Below are 16,705 nucleotides of genomic sequence, written 5' to 3'. Positions count from 1 at the left end.
AAAAGACTTAGGAGAAGGAACATAGAACAAGGAGAAAACAATGGAAGAAGACACCTACCTGATATGAGAAAAGGAAGAGGGAAGAAGTGGAAAATCTTGGCAAATGCCTCAAATTTCGCCAAAAAACCTGAAGTAAAAGTTCTTCACTTTTGAATTGATTGGGTTGCTGTAGGAGGTTGAATTGATGGGATTCTGTGGGAGTCTTGAGAAACAGGAAAATGGTTTTGAATAGCCTGTTTGGTAAATCGTTGAAATGAATTAAGAAGATATAAAGTTTCCCTTACTCCAGAGAGGGCCCAAGTTGCTATTTTGTAACAGAAATTTGTATAGGCCTAATTATACTGTTTTTATCACCTTCTCTAGCTCTGTTCATCAATATATGAATAGAAATTAAAAGATTGGGTGTTAGAAGTAATCCAAAAATATAATTTGTTAAGTAATGATTGGTAATAGTACAAAGTAGAAAAAAAATCTTGGGTAGAAGATAAAGTCGAGTTGGTTCACCAAGGGGTTGGTTGACTTAGGTAAAGGTTGAAAATGTGAATAGTACATAGAGTGATGAAAGGTAGAAAATGTAAACAGTTCCTAGAGTGATAATCTGGGAAAGAACTGAAAAATTAAGGTATTAGAGGAAATAGTGAGGACATAAAACATAGTTAGTGGTCAAAAGGCAATAGGAAAAATAGAATGATTAAAGATTATAATCATAATTTCAGAATTCTATGTCTTAAAATATAAAGTGAATCACTTTATATTCAAATCTTTCATATGTGGATTTCAGAGTTTTAATACCTTGAGTAAACTTGTAAAATATTTTGTTCTTTGTCTTGTCCCCTGAAAGAAATCTATAAATTCATTTCAGATGAAAACTCTCTTTTATATCAACATAAAATATAAATGTTCTAAAGTAACAAAGGATTTCATTTGTGTATACTCATTGTCCACATTTATATCCACATTGTCTGTATATACATACTGTTTTTCAACTAGTGGGCACTTAATAAATGTGTGTTGAATGTTTACTCAAGGAGTATTGCATTTTAAATAATTTCTATTGTTTCTATTGCACAGTGCATAATTAAAAGTTGCATGCTAAAACTTTGCAACTAAATAACCTGACTAAATAAAAAAAAAAAAAAACAATCAATTAAAAAATATTTCTTAAATACCTTTTATATATCTGACAATATGAAAAGTAATGGAAAATGCCTGAAAAGAGTCACTTACAAGGCTAGTTATTATCTACTGCCTGTAGATTTTAGGAATATTAGGATGCTCAAGTATTTTACTAATGTCTTGGATGATGAGAGGAACTGTATTCATCAAATTGGGTGGATGAACAGGATTTGAAAAAGCAGATTAGATCATGCTTGCTTTGGCAGCATATGTACTAAAATTGGAATGATATCTAGAAGATTAGCATGGCTCCTGCACAAGGAAATCAAAAAAACAAATTAGAATTCCAAATTAGTTTGATAAGGTAGAAAAGGAAGGTTATATAAACAGGATAAAGTTTAATAGAGAGAAATGACAAATGATCTCCATAAAAAGGAAAATAAACTTCACATGTAAGAGATGGTATAGGACTGGCCAATCTATAGACCACAGCATTGGTACATAGTCACTTACAAAACAAAGTCAAAGTTAGAGCTTCCAGTGCAGTTTCTGGCTCTGTGGAGCTGTGCAAGCTGAACTGACAGGGTGGCCAGGCTGGAGTGCCATTTCCCCCATACAATACCTTTCTCTATTTATGTGTGCTCTGAGGACTGTAGGCTCAATTCATCTTGGTATCTCCATAGTCTTCATGCATACTTTTCATCCAGAGGTGGCTAGTCAGAACAGATGGCTGATAGAAACTGAGCTTAATTGTCATACAAATTGGACTTAATTATGGTCTTGAACCCAAGAGTTACATTTCTGAAATGGAGATAAAGGCTATTGCCTTCACAAATTAGTGTTAGGACATGTTAAAAAGTCCTCTAGGACTCTTAGAAAAAACATATATATGTTTAGTACTATCATTTTATGAAACTACAAAACATCCCTACGAACAACTTAGCTATTTAGAATAAACTCTGGCATTCTATTATGAGAAAAAGGGTATACCTGGAAAACCACAATTTAATTGTTTCTACAATATTTGAATTATCATTAGTGTGATTTTCGGGGAAAAAAAGAAGTAATCTTTTTGCTTTGTTTTGGGATAGAATATATAAGTAAAGCTTTTCACATTCCCTGAGAGGGATGGACACTTTGTTTTATAGGCAGGTAACTTGATTTGGAACTCAGCTTCTCCTGACTCTACCTACTATACCACCTAACTGCCCCAACATTTAAGTCTTAAAATTAATTTTAAATCAAAGAAGGGTTGTTGGTTTTTTTTTTTTTGCAAGATTTTCATGTGTTCCTTATTTATAAAATCCTGAACTGTTTGAGCATGTGATAGTCCAGACAGCTGTGATTCCCTCAAGCCCAGGTGGAAACAATGCAACAAGTAGTCATTGCTATATATGATATAAAGCCCAGAAGTTATATAAATAAACCACTCGAGGCAGCTGTGTTTGTCCTTTAGGAGACATATTTAAAGAATCCATTTTTAAACTGCTGTATCTGTTGATAAGAAATTAAGTACAAGGCAGTTGTGAACTATTGTTTTTAATACTTTTTTTAGGAAAAGTAACTTCACAGAATACTTACTATACATCTTTTAGGGATAAATGAACTTAAGTTTTTATCATGATGATATTTTTATCATCTCTGTCTCCTTCTTTCTCTATCTGTGTGTGTATCTCTCTCTTCTTCTTTCTTCTTTCTTCTTCTTCTTCTCTCTATCCTCTTTCTCTCTCTTTCTCTCTCGTTCTCTCTCTCTTTCTCTCTCTCTTTCTCCTCTCTTTCTCCTCTCCTCTCCTCTCCTCTCTCTCCTCCTTCCCATTCATTCTGTATATCATTGCTTGAACTTACTGTCCTAAAATACCACTCTCATTATGATCCTCATTATGATTTGCTTTTTGGCCATAATAGACATGCTTACAATTATTTTATATCCACTTATAAGCACACACACACACACACACACACACACACCAGCCACAAAGTCTGTACAGTCTATACTAAGAAAGCTCTTCTAATGGAAATTGTTTTAAAAGGGTTTGTCATCTTCTTAACAAATTAATAAAGTTTAAGATAATCCAGAATGGTATTGCAGTTGTGAGTTTTGTGTCCATGTGAGTTAACTTTACGATACTTGTCTATCAAAAGTTTCTTAACATCTTACTATTTGGACATTTCTAGCCCTCAAAATGTATTGTAGAAAACAAAATAAAAGGATAGTACAAGGAAAGAAAAGAGTATTCTCATTCTTCATAATGCAAACTGGTTGCCATAGATGCCAGGGGAATGGTGGTAGCAACACACTGAATTATTTAGACAACAAAAGTAAATACCTGTTGCAAAACATCGTTAGTGAAGAAAACCAGGAACTAGATTGTGATTTTATGAGAAAATATTGAGCCAACTCCTTTCCCATATTCAAAAAGCAATTATTTTCCCACACTGCTGCTATTGGCAGCAATGCAAGTTGGAGTGATGGAGACTGTTTACTCAATTCCTTTAAACTATTGACTCCAGATTAATATGTGTGTGTGTGTGTGTGTGTGTGTTTGTGTATGTGAGGGGGAGACGGGAAGAAGAGGGAGAGAGGGAGGGAAGGATGGAGGGAGGGAGAGAAATTAACATATTATTGCATATCCCTTTATAAATATAAACACTTGGTCTTGAGAGAAGTTTCTAACTTTAAGGACACATTTTAGTCTCACAAGGTAATATAATCTACATGTATATTAATGCATTTATGTATGATACATCTATATTACATAAATCTACATCTATATTAATGTAGATAAAGTAAAATAGATATAGTAAAAGGCTAAAACTTCTTTTCATGTGTTCATTCATTTATTTAAAAAATATTTATGACACACTCTTTGTAAGCTATGAAACTTCTCAACCAGATTTTCACAAAAAATAAATATGTCTAAATGCTAACATTTTGAATGCCTATTACAGGCAAATGTTTTAATCAATAAAACTTAAAGATGTTACTGTATATATATATATATATATATATATATATATATATATATACATATATATATGTAAATACAAGCATACAAAATTTATACATGTATACTTAATGTTATACTATCATTATTCATTATAAATCTATGAACATTATTTTTGATTATTAACTGGTCATCAATTTTGAAATACTGCTTACTCTACCTTCCATACCTTCTCACTCATATCTATTGTAAAAACAATTAAATCCATTTAATCAATTCAATAACTTCAAATAGTTGTGGATTTTTTACATTCCACAAAATTGCTAAGGCAACCTTTCTCTAAAATTGTATTAAGAGGGAGAACTTAGTCACCAGAAATATTTCTCTAAGTAAAGAGAAATTAGAAACATGCTAATATTGCCTTGATATGGAAAAATAAAATAATAAGGCTCTTTTAACTTGATTTTTCTCTTCCTAATCCATCCTCCACATTTCTACCAGGCAAATCTTTCTTATATTATAGATCTGATAGTGTTATTGTTCATCTTCAAACTCTTCAATGTCTCTCTGATAGCCTCTATAAAAGGATGATATTTTCTTCCTTAATACCTTCACATTATCCTATTTCAACCAAACTGGAATACTCACCCTTCCCCTTATAACTGCACCATCCTGCCTCCAAACTTTTGCTTACACTACCACTATCTTTGTTCCTTTAAGGCTTAATTAATGACATTCTCCCACCCCACCCCCCACCGTAGTCCACTTTGCCATTCCTGTGAATGATTTTATTTCCCACTTTAGACCTCATAATAGCTTTGTACTTTGTCAATGTACTTATCTATACAAAATATTAAATAGCATCTCTCTACAAGGGAACTATAAGTTCCATGAAAGCAGGGTCTATGATATTGAAGTTTTCAATTTATCTACCACATAGAATACTGTTCTACACAAAATAAACTCTTATTAAATATTAATTATAATATTATAAACAAATTTAGATAGGGCTTAAATCAATATTTTGTGTAAACCTTTTACTTTGTCTATGTAGTATATTTATCGATCCAAGTTCTGTAAATTGTCATAATTACCAGGATCAGTCATAACAGCAATAAAAATGGGGACAGCTTTAAAAGATTTCATATTTCATTTTGTCATTGAATTCCACAGAATTCCTCAGAGAACACCAGTAATATGAAAAGGCAAGTTCAGTTTTGGTTTGAGTTTGAATTCCTTGAAGTTTCAACAGTGGGGAAAATACAAGTTAAATGTTAGTTGGGTTCTACTTCTTCTATTATAATACTTTAATTTCCCAATATTCATTCTCTAGTCAATCACACTATAGCTTATATACCCCTATTTTTGTACATCTATTACCTATTCTGTAATTGAAACCCCTACATCTTTAAATTTTCCCCTTAGCAAGGAAAACTATGTTTTCCATTTTCCCATTACTCCTATGTAATTGAAAATTCTCCATCTCTTCTATTCCTAACATCCATATTGCAGTTATGTTCCCATTTTCTTCTTGTGCATTTTAATTGAGGCAAACATCCCTTTTTTCTCTTGGTTTTCATTCATTAAACATAATACATTTTCTTCATTTTTCTTTTACATCTGTTTTCCTTCTCTCCAGAGTTCTTGTCACCCCAATATTCCCATCACTTCTCCCTCAATATTCACAGCAAACAGGAGAGTACACCTTCACATTCCCCACATTCCAGAATGAATTGTTTTTGGTTTCCAGCCACAAGAAACACATATTCTGATGGATTCAGGACTAACTACTTTTTCAAATTTCTAAACATTATTCAAGCTAATAGGAGGAAAAGGAATTGAAAAAGGAAACGTTGATCTTCAAAAATGTGTATCACTCTGTCTAATTTGTGCCTAGTACTGCAATTTCTGTGCAGGGAGAAAAAAAAAAAACTTGCACTAAGCATAGCTTCTTGAAAACAAACTGTGGGAAGGTTAATGTAATATACACAGCATTTCAATTTCCTTCTTCCTGTTATGTTGAGGATCACCAAACAAGCTAATAACTCTGAAGTGTGGGATCATGTTAAGCAAAAGAAGGAAATTTTGATTCATGGTTGTGCCATTTACAGAGCTAGCAGCTTTAAAAAATGTTGATGCCAACCCACTGGCACACTCTAAGGCTTGCATGTTAGGGCATGAAGTGTCTGTGGAATGACATGGAGTGGATAAATTTAGTTAGTTGGCACAAAAAGGACATGAATCTCACCTTACTCAACTTGGAGTCTCATTATTTTTTCTGGAGATAAATTTAAATTGATTTTTAAAAGTACATATTGAGCATGTATGGGGTGAATAGCACTGTATCAGATACAAACAGAATCCTCAAACAGGCCATGGTCCTTTAGTGAGATGTCTGTAACTAGTTTAGTATGAACATTTGGGTAATTCTTTTTTCTTCTATGTATACCTATCATAATTAGATTATTCTCCATGGATATGAATTGTCTTTGTCAATAGAAAATTAATAGATTTAGATATGGGCATATTTATACAAGCATGCATGTATATATTTACACAGATAAGCATCATCCAATTGAATCATTAAACATTTATTTTTATGACCTCTGTTATGGGACAGGCACTGTTCTAAACAAAAAAGATAGCCCTGGACCTAAAGGAGTTTATAATCTAATAAGGAAAGACAACACACAAGCAAAAAAAATAAATAAATAAAATTGATAGGATAAGGAAAGGAGGACTGAGGGATAGTCCCCAATGAGGGGCATGGTGAAAAAGTCAGAGAAGTCCCAAAGTAATCTGACCAGATGAAAAATGAGATGTATGAGCTAAACTCCCTTTTAAGTTGAGATTTGGAATTTGTGACTATTCTCCAATCAAAGACATAGAGGATGGTGACAAGGTAGAGTATCAAGATTAAAGGAACTTACAAAATGATGAGGCATTCCTCATATATGGTGATATATATTGGGATACATATGTGTGTGTATATACACACATATGTATTTAAATATAGATGCATGTACATGTATTTATGTTGCAATAAAAATATTTATTAAGTTGTATACTAGGCACTAGGTATACAAAAAAATAAAAATTGCTGCCTTCAAGGTATGTACATTCGAAGAAAACATATATGCCTTAGTACTTAGAAAAGGTTTGGGTTTTTGTTTTTTGTTTGTTTTGGTGAGGGAACACCAATGGGATCCATTTGTATATTTTGTTAAGGCACATATAAGGCTCAATAATTCTGAAGATGAGAACATTAATTGTGTATCTGTATGTGCCTTGGTATTTTTAAAGGATTGGTAATATGCTCCTAATGATCATTCCCTTCAGTGCTATACATCATAACCCATCTCCATATGATCATCCTATGTAATTCCTCTCTAACATCAGTGTACTTACTGTGCTAGTAGGTAACACTGATTCATACTGACTGTCCATAGGTCATCTCCCCTCAGAGCTTCAATATTATGGAGTGGAGAAATTGTCATACATGAAGACTAGAATATCTGAGTTCAAATCCAGTTTTCCACTACTTTTGTGTGCCCAAGTACACATAAATTAGTATTTAAGATTGGATTTTAAAGGGATTTTTTTTTTGTTTGCTTAAGAAATTACAATTTGTTTACTTAAGAAATTACAATTTTATTGAATGAAAATTCAACAGCAACCCCCACCTCTATCCCTGACCCCAACCAAATGAATAGCTGAACCAGGCAAGGTGCTTTGGACAATAGGATTGAGTAAAAAGGGCCAGTAGAGACAGGAGGGCTGAGCTAGGATGGCATCTTTTGGGACAAAAGTTCTGTCCAAGCATCCGGGAAAGGGACAACTTTGGGGTAGGAAAGAGGCTCTAAATGTACAAAACACCAGAGGACTGACTTTGATAACCTTACCACTGGAATTAAAATCTCCCCAAACTTTGGGGCAGGGCAAGGAAGCTAGGGCTTAGATGTCTGCATCCATGAGGAGGAAGAGAGAATGAGGCTGGACCCAAGAAAAGAATCCATCGATCCTAGTAGGAGCTTGCTTGGCCCAATCTGGGAGGATGCTCCTGTATGCAGGAGTTTCACAGAGGTAGGAGAGGGAAGACAGACAGCTGGGCTGGTGTGCCAGGGCTGGGATTCTGAGGCAATATGAGACTGCATTATGGGCATGAATGTTGGAATTGGAGAAACTGAAGAGCATGAGGGCCTGGAGTGCATGGCTGACTGTCACAGCAAACAGGAGAGTACAGGGCCTTATAGTATTTCCCTGTTAGTTTTTTATTGTTGCCACTTGCCAATTCAGAAGATAAAATGTTATTTGTCCTTGTCCCTGGATTAATAATACACCTATTTGCAGATTTAAAGCTGTCTATCTATGATTTACATCAATTGTGTACACATAAGGAGGAAGAATGCCTACTAATTGTTGATACAAGAGGCCTAAAATGTGTATTTGGGGAGATAATATTCACTTGTCCATTTTATATTTTGTTCACTTGGGTAATCAGTCCTTCACAGTTAGAGAATATGATTAAACTGCCAGAATTTTCCCCATAGTTGTGACATTAAGAAACTGTGTTCATATGGTCTGCTCTTTAGTATCTGAAAACCTTAATGGCCCAATTATGGATAAGATGCTTCGTAAGCATTTCTATTGCTTATAGCAATAAAGCCTCAAACATATTCTAGTGGTTTCAATAAATATGCAGTACATTTGCCAAAACAAACAAAGCCAAAAAAAAAACCAATATTGTGATGTAGGCTCTGCTACTGACAAGTTTGTGTTAATTATTTTGAGCTCTATATGCCTCAGTTTCTTAGTAGGTAAAATAATTGATGAGTTGATTTTTAAAATCCCTTTCCATTCAAATATTATCGAATTCTGTTTAAAAATGTTTGAAATACTTTTCTTTACCCTCTATCACAGTGATAGTGGCTTCAGCTGACAAGATTCTTTCTTGCACTTACATTTAAACAAATAAAATTTTAAAACAAATTATGGTCAATTAGAAGCAGCTGCACAAGATTGGTGATTCAAATAATATAACTCCTAAGCATGGTTATTTTAGATTAACAAGAAAAAATAGATAAAGAGGAAAATGAGAGACAGAATGCTTATGAGAACCCAGGCAAGCAAATTTTCATAGACATATGTGCTACTTCATAAATTATTAAAAATTCTCCCTTTCCTTAAAAAATTAAGAAGAATTTTCTTTAAGTAAAAAAGCATAATTAAGAATGGGAAAGAATCCTCAGAAGAGTAAACTATTACTTTTGTCATTGATATTGAGTTCCATTGCATTCCCTACTATTAGGACATTGATAATAACAGGGTTATGACTATTGTACAATTTCTGTTTGTTTATATATGTCTTATCTTCCTCAGGCATCTTGTCATATGCTTGTCTTTATAACCTTTAGCCATTCTAACTAGCATTCCAGAGACCCTTCCTAACTTCTGTAGTAGAATAAGTCTTTGGAATTTATCCCTGAAACTGAAATATCTTAATTGTCCCTTAAGTGCAAACTTAGTTGACCCATCCCAGATGATGCTTCACATCCCATTTAACCATCTATGGACAAGCACCTAATCCACCTTGCTACTCAGAACATCTTAGGAGCTTGCTGAGCTTTAGTTCTCATTGGAAAAAAAAAATGTTGTTCCACTGTCAATACCACAGTAATACAAAAGAAAAAGACAAGAAAATTGATTTTATTAGCTCATTCTTTTGTGGTAGAATTCATCAATTTATCTTTCATTTCTTCAAATGTTTCTGGATAAGTAGTCTCCTATATAATTTTCAGCATATGTTTTCTAGAAATGTGCTGGAGCTAATTTACATAGGCTTGATAGAGCAAATTATTAAATTTCCAGTATAAGAATTTATACTTGAAAATAGGCAAACACTACAAATTATTAGAAAGTAATGGAGAAAATGTTTTTAATGTCAATTAAACTGAAAAGTATGTTATGTACATATACCACACCCCCCCACCGGAAGTCAGCTGTTAAATGTTAATCATCATACCTCTCTCTTTTGCCATTCTCCATCACAGATCAGCAATCTATGGCCATATTAAGGCCTTAAATTAGTCTCTTCCCTGTGAGAATGGTGTGATGGTATTAAAACATTATTCTCTGAAAACTTAAAAGGGAATAAACCCTGAAATCTGTTACCCACTAAGACAGTTCTCAGAATATATGGCACTGATTTAACCAATGTATTCAATCCCTTTAGCAACTATTATATATAAATGACAGTTAACAAAACATAACTCCTAAATCATGCATTTTAAACAGAAACATTACATAAAAAGCATATCCCTCATTCATCACTGTATGGACACAAAGACAAGTGTCTCTAAGAAGGAAGGGGAAACAAACAGAAAATTGGCAAAGAAAATGGTAGCCAGTAGTTATAATGTTTTCTTGAAAAGGACAGACACTAGCAAGATGGAGTATTACTGGAAAACTAGCAGTAATTCTGAACATTTTCCCCCTTAACTTTCACAGCTTCTGTCCATCATAGTCACTGACCAATCAATTCACTCTACTTGACTACTAAAACTAATTAAATAAGTTAGGGGTTTCCCCCTAGCTATTCTACTCTCAATTGGTCTCTACAGCACCAGCTAATCCCCCCATGTTTATCTTTTTTCCCAATCAGAATAGTTATGTTCAGGAAAATTAATAAAAGCAATTTCTGTGGTACCATTTATTTCTTATGAGAATCAAACTGAAAACAAGCTAGATATGTGATGAGTGTATATCTGTGTATCTTGGTGTACATGTTGAAGATGATAATAATAGGCTGTCACTGACCCACCATCAGGAAGACATAATGGTGGCTCCAATGTTTGATAGCTGATAGAAACCTCAGAATGCCTAACAAAGGAGGAAAGAAGAAAAAGTTCTTTTCTTTACTATCCTTAATCTGGAATTCTGACCCTTCTTTGGGGCATCAGGGGAAGTGAATAGAGAAGACTGTTTTTTTAGCAAAGTAGAATGGCAAAGGTACTATTATCTTCAATTGGAGAGACTGTTGAGCCCAATTACATCATTTTATGGGAAAGGAATTTGAGACAAATCAGTGACCTTTGTAAAAGGTGTTGACAAGAACCTATCAGTTTTGTTGAACTATTCCAGCTTCATAGGGAATAAATAACCTGTTTCTTGGGATAAAGGCATGCCTTTGACTTAAGAGTTATTGTTTCACTGATTTCTGTCACAGATTATAAACTCTGATGTAAATTCTGAGCTTTCCTGAAAGTAACCCCCTAAAGTGAGCCTTATGAGATGATGAGAGTTGTAAGAAAGGAATGATTGGAAGAACTGGAGGCAGATTATGTAAATAAATAGAGATAATGGGGAATATTGAATTTAAGTAGTAATTCTCCAGCAAAAGTAATTTGGCTGCATTATATATTGTATAAAAGAGATACTTGATAATTCTGGTAAGTATTAGTCACTCCTCAGAAACTAGCAAACAGGGCAAAGGAATTGAATTTCTGTGAGTCATTTACTTCTGTTGACCTCATCTTTTTTGTCATCTGTAGCATATATTTGTATCACATGCCTTTATTCATTTTATCCCATACTTAGTTAAGTATCTAAAAAAAAGTTGTTCACAACGTGGTGAGGTATTTTTGTGTATATGTGTTTCATCCTTGGACACGTATTTCATCCATCTAGGACACTCCATCCCTAAATGTACAATAGTAACTATTGAATAAAGAGTTGCCTGGTTATTGGGAGGTTAAAAGGCTTATGGTTATTCAAAAAATATATCACCTCTTATTTAAAGATTCCAAGACCTTTTAGGACTGCTTACCTTTGGTGTCTTCCTGGAATGCATGGCTTCAAGAAGCTGTAGCATGTACAACTGTCACACTCTGTAAGCCATCTTAGCAGATGGGATAAATCAGGCTGAGGGTAATCAGGGAGCCATAAATCCATCAGTGACTTATGGGGACGTCTATCCCAAACATGTGGAGACTTCTTCTAATAGAATGAGTGGATGAAAATAGTTTGTTCCAGTGGCCACAATGGCAGCTGAAACAATTGCTAAAGAGTACTTAGAGCTTGGTCAGTCATTGAAGAAACCAGTGTAATTCACTGTATCCCAAACCATCACAAGTACTTAGAGCTTGGTCAGACATTGGAGAAACCAGTGTAATCCACTGCATCCCAAGCCATCACACATCATTCTGACTTTTGTCTTGCCAATGGACTTCAGTGATTCTGGAAGAGAGACAGGCTGACAATGGTGTAAACTTTTTCTCACTTAAATTCTATTCATGCACAAGTCAAGACATCAGCCTGTGATCTCAATGGTCTTCTTCAGAAAAAAGAAAGCAAACACCAACAAGACTCACATAGCCACTAAGTGTTCAAAGGCAAGACTATAGCATTTTTTGTACCTAATTCCAAGTCTGGCTTTTTACTATACTATACTACCTCCCATGAGGTAGGTAATGCAAACAATGTTATTCTTATTTTATAGATAACCAAACTGGAAGCAGGAAGAGAATGGCCTTGGATTGTTTGCCTAGTATTTGTCAGTACCACGTGAAGAACCCAGATTTTATGACTCAAAGATGAATGTTCAAATCAAGATCTTCTGATCAGCACTCTTTCCACCACACTTTGCGACCTCTTTATAAGATATTGTGAGCATAGTTGTTGATGAAAGAAAGACCGTTTTCTCTTTATAGTATAACTGATCAGCACATATATCAGTGCATGTCTTGGACTTTCTTAGCACAACAGGATAAATAACTAAGCCAGGTACACCCAGCAAAAGAACTCTGGGAGATGACTATGAACCACTACATAGAATTTCCAATCCCTCTATTTTTGTCCACCTGCATTTTGGATTTCCTTCACAGGCTAATTGTGCATTATTTCAAAGTCCGATTCTTTTTGTACAGCAAAACAACTGTTTGGGCATGTATACATGTATTGTATTTAATTTTCACTTTAACATATTTAACATGTATTGGTCAACCTGCCAACTGGGGGGGGGGAGGAGGGGAAAAATTAGAACAAAAGGTTTGTCAATTGTCAATGTTGTAAAATTACCCATGCATATATCTGGTAAATAAAAACTATTATAAAAAAATAAATAAATAACTGAGCCACGTGGCTTTTACAATTGATGATAGGGAGGAACAGTGATATTATGTGTACATGCCATGATTTCGGTTCATTGAGTAACAGGGGTTATTTGAATTTCAAAGCTGGTGATTATTGTCAAAGTTAGGACACAATGTTCTCTCTAGTCCAGTCAAGGATATGAGATAAAATGTAAGAAAGTAATGGGATGCAGTGAAAAGAATGTACTTCAAGAGCCAGAACACCTGGTTCCATATATCCCTCTGATAATTAGTAACTTTTTGATCTTGGGCAAACAGTTTCCTTGGATTTTTGTTTTCTTAAATCCAAAAGAGTTTCTTGAACTAGATGGCCTCTAAGACCCTTAACAATTCTACATATGAGCTAATGATTTTGGAAATATAAGGTATCCAAGTTAATAAACCCTTTGATTCAGTTAATGGGGAAGGATAAGTGTATTGTTCTAAGGATAGCTCTTCTTGAACTTCTTGAAGTTAAATGAAAAAATAGGTTCTCAGTCATAATTGGGCAGATGATATAAATCATTTCATTGGTGAAGATGTAAAATAGGCGCCGAAGTGATCAAAGAATGATATCTTAGGACTTCCTGTTAGCTAGCTCCATCTTGGTGGGGCAAATGGAAAAGGATTCTTTTTATCACTTGTCCTCTAAACTCCTTCACTGGACTGATTAATGAGGGTAGAGGGAGGAAGGATAGAGGAAGTCAGTGGCCACTGAATGTTACAATGTCTAATCAATTTCCTTCAGCAGGCTTTATTACCTTGATATATCTGCAGAGGAAAATTGATTGGGATTATTCACCTGGGAACCTTTAGGGAAATAAAGTGGATCTTGTACAGTTTCCAATCATGGCCAGTTTTATGAGAAGCAGAATGTATAATACTAAAATAATCATTTTCCCTCTTTATTTTTTCCCAGAGTTTAGAAGGAACGAAAAATTGAATGAGAAAGAAAAAAAAAATCTTAGAATAAACTATGTCACAAAATAGAAAAAAAAAAAAAACAAAGGCAAAATGCATATGAGAAGAACAAAGAGGGAAAAATAAGTTAAAGGAGGCATAGCAATAAAAGAGGTGGAAATAAATGTTTAATGCATAGTGCTAGTTTCTCTAGACCTTTCTTCCAATGTAAATGAAACATAAATGATGTATTTGTTCTGGGTTTTTTTTCTGTCATTTTAGAGGCATAGGGACTGTTTAAAAAGTGACTAATGAGTTCTTTTTTTAATTTTGAATGATAGGATTTATATATCTAATAATTACCAATTCAATGTGTGTATGAAAGCTCTTTGAGAGAGGCTGTTTTATTGGAGTAAAAATTTTTCAAATAACTACCTTGACCAGCCCTTTCTATTCAATATTCAAAGGTTTTCTATCAGAGTGTTATGTCCAGGATATTTCTGATAAACCAAATGTACTTTTTTCTTTATTTTTTTTTTTGATAGCTAGGTTTAGATGATGAAATTCTTTAAGGTGATTGGAGTCCCTCCCCCTTTTTCACTTGAAAGAGTAAATTTGGTGTATTGGTATAAGGGGGGGAGGGGAGAAACTTCAGGCAGCCATAGGAACAGAATTTAAGGAAAAAGGAGCATTTAGGAAGCAGGAAAAAATGCCTATGAAACATAAGATACTACTATTGACAAAACAGTTGTGTTTAGAGCTCTCTCTGCTGTTATTAATATTATTACTTAAGAAGGTTTTTTTTGTTTTGTTTTTTAGAGTTCCATACACCCAGCTCTGTAAAATTCAGATTTGTCCTTTTCGGAATTTCAATTAGCTTGGAATGTTTCATAAGGATAGCCCAGGATTAATTATGTTGTTCTCAATTTAGGAGGAATTGTGCTCTTTAATTGTTAGTCAAAGGATCCTATGTTTTCAACTGGAAAGGACTTGAGAGATCAATCAATCCAATATCCTCATTTTACAGATGAGGAAACTGAGACCCAGAAAAGTTAGGTATTTTGCCTAAGTTCATACAAGTAATAAGATGCACAGTTGTCTCTTGAACTCAAGTCTTTTGATCAGTCTTTTTTGAATTGCATCATAATACAGAAGTACATTGAAGATCATTTGTTTTGAATGTGACATAACCTTTTTTAACCTAGAGAATGTTTAAGGGCATTCACTGTAGAAGTGCTCATATCTCTCTTAGGTACAGTTTTGAGGAAACAAAGAGAAGAATTATCTATTCAAAATTATATTTTCAAACTTGGAAAAACTACTATAATACCTTCTAAATTCTCTCTTCAAGCTCTGTGTTACATTGGCAGGTTGCACTTCCAGTAAGCAGCTTTACCTCTGTTCTCGGGGTTCTAAGAGCAATCTCAAGGAATTATTGCATTTAATATGATTCAAATGTTCTCATATGGTATGATATCCCCCATCAGCCAAACAATTAATCATCAATTAGCTTTTTCAAAGAAGTTTTTGCTGAAAGCATATATAACAAACAAATCTATATACAAACAGGTAACACACCCTTTCCTTGCATAAACAAGATTTCTGGGTAAAGTGGACATTGGACTTCCAGATAACTCTGGAACATTCAGTGGCTTTTTGTGATGAATTTAATACTGAAACTTAATTCACAAAAGTTATGAGGTATGCATGTAGGAACTTGTGGGACTGAAAGGTATTTTATAATTCCTGATCCCAAAAGTCTTTTTCTTCTTTTGTCTCATTCCCACCAGGTCAGCTCTTTGGTGTGGACTTAGCAGTGAATGAATTACTTTCTTGAATAATTAGGCAGACCAGCTCTTTTAGGGGTACCGTGTCTTGACTTAAAGGTCAGCCCTCTGTTGAGCCAAGTAAAACAACTCATTGACTAGTACACTGGCTCCTCACTGAATTGGTGACTGATGTTAGATTTCAATTAATTATGGATCCTCTAATGGATTAGCTATAGATTTCCTGTTTTCACAGGTGAGAATGGGCACTGTCATCATAGAATTCTTTAGATGTTAAAATCTTAAAACAAAACGAAGAACTGAGATACCATGAGGTAACAGACACATTGCTGGTAGATGATAAACAAACAAAGCACTGGAACCATCATCTCTACCTAATATCTCACATCAGTTTTTTCTTCATTTCCTACCAGAAAGCAAAACTACAAAAAGAAAAGGAGAGGTATATAGATTCCTTTGTGTAATTCCTTTGTATAACCTTTCATTCTGGATTCTGTGCCTAATATGTCATGAGCCCTTCACTCTCTGACATTATATAAGACTTTTTGCAGCCATATAGTATGAACCCTGAAGTTATCATGGTTGAAACCAGTTTCTTGAGTATTTTTGGTTAAGTTGGCAACAGGCAAAAAATGTTTCTACAAATTTCAAAAGTCGGATGCTAATTGGCAATCTTTGCCTACTCACTATCCCATTATGCCAGCTTGTTCTGAGACTTATTCTCTAAACTCAGCAGCAGGAAGGAAGGATTTGTTTCTTTCTGTTATCTGTTATATACAAAAAAAGACATAAGCAGTATCTTTACCTGGCATAGGGATGCTACTTCTCC

At 34.2% G+C, this 16,705-nt stretch overlaps 1 protein-coding gene and 1 non-coding gene across 2 annotated transcripts in view; both read left to right on the top strand.

Moving 5' to 3' along the window:
- Positions 1-16,705, top strand: part of CNTNAP2 (contactin associated protein 2) — a 2,674,182-nt gene that overhangs the window by 1,885,457 nt on the left and 772,020 nt on the right. The gene's annotated exons all lie outside the window — the stretch shown is intronic.
- On the top strand, positions 1,367-1,473 carry LOC141545293 (U6 spliceosomal RNA). Its single transcript, XR_012482970.1, has one exon. It is a non-coding gene; the product is annotated as a U6 spliceosomal RNA (small nuclear RNA).

This window comes from Sminthopsis crassicaudata, chromosome 5, assembly GCF_048593235.1.
Source record: "Sminthopsis crassicaudata isolate SCR6 chromosome 5, ASM4859323v1, whole genome shotgun sequence".
NCBI classification, from domain to species: domain Eukaryota; kingdom Metazoa; phylum Chordata; class Mammalia; order Dasyuromorphia; family Dasyuridae; genus Sminthopsis; species Sminthopsis crassicaudata.
This window is presented reverse-complemented; position numbering and strand designations above follow the sequence as displayed.